The sequence below is a fragment of the Tiliqua scincoides genome, chromosome 7, assembly GCF_035046505.1.
Source record: "Tiliqua scincoides isolate rTilSci1 chromosome 7, rTilSci1.hap2, whole genome shotgun sequence".
Taxonomy (NCBI): Eukaryota; Metazoa; Chordata; class Lepidosauria; order Squamata; family Scincidae; genus Tiliqua; species Tiliqua scincoides.
The window spans coordinates 51,531,534-51,537,431 of record NC_089827.1 but is presented as its reverse complement, the minus strand read 5'-3'; positions in this window follow the sequence as shown (position 1 = coordinate 51,537,431).

The window sequence follows — 5,898 nt, the reverse complement described above, 5'->3', positions numbered from 1 at the left end:
TCCCTTGAGGTTCCTTTTGGCGTATGAGCCTCTTTGGGACAAGGAGTCATCTTCTCATTCCTTTTGTTGTGTTTGCATTGCAAGGTTTTTGTGGAAAAGTGATGTGGTAATCTATGATGTAACTTATACAATATATGGTTATGGCTACTAGCTTAGACAACATTAAAAGGGTATTAAAAAAATTCAGAAGGTGGTCAAACCATGGCTTTAATCATGATGGCTACGTGGAACTTCCATGTTCAATGATTGCTATGATAGCCTGAAAGGTCGGAGGAAATGTGATTACATAATGACATCCCTCCCAAATTTCCAGAACATGAGGAGCCCGCAGCTCCAATCTTTCCAATTTCCAGTTGGGCCCTGCAGCTCTTAAGGCCAGCCCTGGCTGCAGGATGAATAGCTTCAGTGAATAACATTTCCTACACAGGGTCAGGTGAACAGGAGAGTGTATCCTAGAAAAAAGCTCTCTTTTTGCCCTGTGTAAGCCTCAGGGCCTCTTCTATATTGGCTCCCAAAGGCTAGGGAAGCCACACGTTCTGTGTCACAAATCCATATACTTTTCTCTTAAGTATACAACCCACCTACAGGAACTATGCCCTCTGCTGAAGGTTTGCCTCAAAGCAAATGGCATTTGTGCTAATTAGGAAGACTGTAAAAGGAAAAGGAAGCCCAGCAAATAACCCAGATTTTTTTGCCTCGAATTTAATTGGATATGCCCCAGATTGTATACACCTGTACAAATCAACACTAATTAGGATTTACAAATAGACAATTCATGGGAGGGAGGGAGAGAAACCAACCAGTTTATTAAATATCATTTTAAATACTCCTAACTTATGCATAAAGTCAAACAACTGTTGTCACTGCATTTTTCCTCATCTAACCATTTCACAAATATTATTATTATTATTATTATTATTTTATTAATTTATAATAAAACTTGACTGTTGGTATATAGTTGGTAATCAGCTACCAAACTGCAAATGAAGTTGCTATATCTGTCATTGCCTTAAGGACTAAGAGTTTTTCCTTAGATGCTGAAGTGGTGGCACCAGAAAAAGCATAATTGGGTAGATGGACACACAGATTACATTTCTTGGAGGCAGGGAGGATGAACTTTGTTTTACATGTTAGATTTCTGGAAGAAAAATAACTGCATTTTGAATGAGTGCTCTCATCTTAAACATAAATGGATGTGCAGGAATGGAGAACTGCTGTTCATATATACTGTGTATTGATTGATGATAATAAATGAAATCATCAGAGTATTTGAAAAGTGCCTTTCCTTCAGGTTACCGGAAGGATCCAGTAATAGGGAAGCAGGGGGTTAGCCTTTTTTTCTTTGGGGCATTTACTTTCCCTGGGGCCATTTAGGAGACGCTAAAAGCAACACATTTACAGCAAAATTAAATCCTTGCCATCTTTATCACTACTAAATATTAGCTGAACCTTGGACTTCTGAATCCTGGGGCAGTTCTCCTTACCTTGCAAGTCCTTAGGATAGACCAGCGGTTCCCAAATTGTGAGTTGTGGCTCCCCAGGGAGCCACGGAATCCTCACCAAAAAAACCCACTGCCTATACAATGTATCAGATTGTAACCCTAATGGGAGCTGCAGCCAATGACCAAGTAGGTAAAGGGAGCCACCAGTCAAAAAAGTTTAGGAACCACTGGGCTAGCCTATAGCCTATGCTGGCATAGACTTTAGATCCATCCCAAGGTCCACAGAAGAAACATGTCAATTTATCTGTGAGAGTGTTCTATATTTTATAATTCCTTGGAGGGAAGCTGGTTCTAATGAGAAGCCTCCAATAATATTTCTGTCTTTGAAAGGGGGGTTGGGGAGAACTAAGCAGATTAGCTCTCCAGGTATATTTTCACTTGCAGGAGCCAGCACTACTTACCCTTCTCTCTAACTGTCAGGATTGGTCAGATAAACAGAACCAGTAGAAACATTCTGGTTCTACTCCCTATGTACATTTTCTCAGAAAAGAACCCACTGAATCCAATAGGATTTATTCTCAAATTTAACAGCCTAATCCCATACTGATAGAACCTTTGTATACCATTCCCCAGTAGGAAGCTGTCTATTCCAATGCATTCATGAAGTGGACTGAAAAGGAGGTAGGTATTTACATGTGTTAATATGGAACTATATTGCAGGACTTGCTAGAGCAGAGATTTTCAACCTTTTTCATCTCATGGCACACTGACAAGGCACAAAAATTGTCAAGGCACACCATCGGGTTTTTGGCAATTGACAAGGCACACCATGCTGCCAGTGGGGGGCTCACATCCCCCATTGGCCCTACTAATAAACAACCGTCTCCCAAATTTCTGTGGCACACTTGGGGACCAGTAGTGTGCCATGGCACAGTGGTTGAAAATGGCTATGCTAGAGGTCCTTTCTGAATTGCACTAAGGTCAGCGGCCAGATTCATACCAACACCAAATCGCCATCTTGCTCTGGAGAAAGTATATTAACAATATGAGAGACTGAGGCTGAGATAAGAGGTAGCAAGAAATAACATATACTTTTTCTGAAAATGCCTTCTCTGTATTCTGTACCTGTTCTTATTTTTGCACATTTTCCTTGCCTTGTGTTTCTGGAACATTCTATTACAGCATATCAATTTTCTTTCAATGTATTCTTTAGATTTCACTATTTTCACTCTACCTGCTCATTTCTGCAAGCAGCTTCTTCTTTTCACGTTCATCTACTGAGCTTTTCATTTCTGACCCCAATTTCTTTTTGCTATCATCACTGCTGTAGCTACCAACCCTTTCCATATTTCAAAACACTCTGGGCCTTTCCAGAGGCTCTGTTGCCAATGTGCTTCTTATTGTTAGCACTGAAGCAGAGATAACCCTGATCCAGCTCTACTGGGACTAAATCATACCCTCACAAAAAGAAAAGTGTTGAGACTACCTGGCCTCCTTGGCACGGAAGAGCCAGGTGCTGGGGTTTTGTTTCTCTCCCCCCCCCCCATGTTGTAGGACATCTGAATGCCAGCATGGTAGACAGAAAGAAGGATACAATACAATCTTTCTCAGGCATGAAAAAGCTTTGTTGGAAAAGGTTGCACTTGTTCTATTTCTGCCTGTAACATCATTCATAAATGCATCAATCCTGAAAGTATCTCAGGAAGAAGAGAGCAAACTAGTGATACTTAAAGTAACTTGTGTTCTCAGGTACATGGGGGGGGGGGTTTGAAACTGGGTGAGGTGGAGGCAGGAGAGGTGGATCCTGTGGCAATGGCACACACCAGACCCTATCCCGTCGTTTTTGAAGTCCCAAACCTTTTGCTCTCCTTGAAACCCAAGGAGACCCATAGGCAGCCCCAGGGCTTACAATTTATATTTGTTATAAAACAAGTATAAATGTTTTATACATACGACCCATTTTCCCTTGGGTCACCCCCCCCCATCCTTTTAACAGGAAATATTTTGGAAAATTTAAGCTTTTAAACTAACTTTTAAGTGCAATTCACACAACCCAGAGAAGGCAATCCATGGCTGGGAGCAGGCTTCCATGTGCACATCAGAAATTGCAAGAGTCAACTGGAGGTCACATTTCCACTGTGCACAGGGACACTTAAGATGCTCAATGACACTCAATCCACACTGCATTATTTGCAAAGGTAGGTGTATTTGAATCTGCATGCAAATGCACATCGTCAGGCCAGTCACAATGCAGATGAGAGAGAATGGTTTGAGTCTCCATCCAACTAAATGTAATAGCCATACTGAAATGAGTGTCCAGTTCATGGTTGCAGTTCTCTGTTTCTCTATGTGTGAGAAAGTGTTCTGTGAGCAGAAACAGGCTCTCTCTGGATCAAGGTAATTGTTTAATACGGCAGGAAATCATAGCTTCATTGAAATCAAGTCTGTTTTGATTAATAATTGATCATGTTTTTGGCAAGGCAAGTTTTAAAAAGGAGAATGCTCTCCTTATTGATCTGAAAGTCTCAAGTAAATGAAACAGATGATATGGCTGCAACTCTGAGCACTGCTTTAAGAAATACTCAAATTAATTGTTTTCTAGCTGTCATGATGTCTTAGCCTATATATCAGTGTCCCAGTTCAATAATTTCTTGTAGGCACAGAAGCACCCAAGAACACGATGACCCTGCACCAGCAAAGAGCTCCTCTATTTAATTCAATGAAAGGCAGACTATACATTTTCTCATTCATAAAATGGGGATATAATGGGAATTCACTGAAGTGAATGAAGGAACTGGCTCATGTCGTGCACACTCATCAGAGCACAAATAGGGTTTCTGATTTGGTGGTATATGTCTTTTTTAAAGGTTGACTTAGGGTTTTTTGTTTTTTAATCCAAGAAGTCTTCCTTAAAAAAACAACACCCTAGTATTGTTGAATGCATGCTCTTACGTACAAATACATAGCATGAGAATCAGCAGGTACAGCAACCAAAACACCTGGGCTAGATTAAGAAGCTCTGCCATCTCATTGCCTTCTCTTTTCAGCGGCTAGGATCTTCTGCAGAAAGAAGACAACAGGTGAGAGGCCCCTCCTACTTCTGTGGTCCAGTGGAGGAGAAGTCCCACCTCTTGTAATAGCCATTTGCTGCCAGGTCTTCCTGGTGGCCATTTTATGGGAACTATTTAGTGCCTTGGGTCCCGCACTCATCTTACCTTAGGCTGCAATGCTATCCACTCTTTCCTGGGAGTAAGCCCCATTGGCTATAATGACTTACTCCTGAGTAGACATGCATAGGATTGTGCTCAACGCCTGCACTCCTAGCCACACTTTCCTGCGAGTAAGCCCCTTTGGCTATAATGAGACTCTATAATGAGTAGACATGCATAGGCTTGGGCTCTCATGCTGCAGTAAGCTCCATTGACTATAATAGGACTTACTTCTGAGTAGACGGGCATAGGGATTGGATTGTGCCCTTACTTCCCACAAGCACAGGACTGCACCATGGGGTTGGTTTTCATCCTTGGGGTTTGGGAATGCAGTTTTGTGCCTGGGATCTTTTCATTGCAATATAACGTGTTGTTACACAATGATTGTATAATACACTATCAGACACATAGAGGCAATGCTCCCACAGCTGAAATTCCTCAGGTTAAAAAAAGGCAGGAATGTGGCACAAAACATTACTTCATTAAGGACACAATCCTATGCAGGTCTTCTCAGAAGTAAGTCCTATTGTGTGCAATGGGTCTTACTCCCAGGAAAGTTTGGATAGGATTGCAGCCTTTGAGCAGAATCCTATGCATATCTAATCAGAAGTAAAAAAACAAACAAACTATATATGCAGTGTTATCTTCATTTTAGATGCCAAAAGGGTTTTGTGGCTTTTGTGCCACAAGGTTTTGTGCCACAAGGTTTTCTTTTCTCCAGAAAACGGGTCCAAATGGCTCTTTGAGTGTTTAAGGTTGCCTACCCCTGATTTAGACCATATCTGCTGTACCCTTTTAAGAATCAGCAGCAGCTAGAAGACATTATTTTGTTTTAATTGTAAGCAAACTGCTTTGAGAGGCCTTGACTCGAAAGGTGGTATACAAAGAAATGCTGTCATAGTGTTGTTGCAAGGTTGAAAGAAAGCAACTCAAAAGACTCGGTACTCAGCAGTGAAAGTTTGCAGATTTTTATTAAGTTGCATGCAATGGGTTCTCACGGGACTCTTATCCAAAGCAAATGAGCACACCTACCAATAGTGGTTTCAACTTTTATACAATTTCTGGTTCTTTGTTTCCAAATCTAGACATCCCATTGGCTGGGCAAACACCTAATAGGTTACAGATAAGGTACAATATCCATTAGCCCACAATTGATTGGTTATGATTTACATTACAGGTGGAGTTTCACCTTAAAACCTATTAAATTACAAAGTTTCCAAAACCCAGCAGGGTGCACTTTAATACCA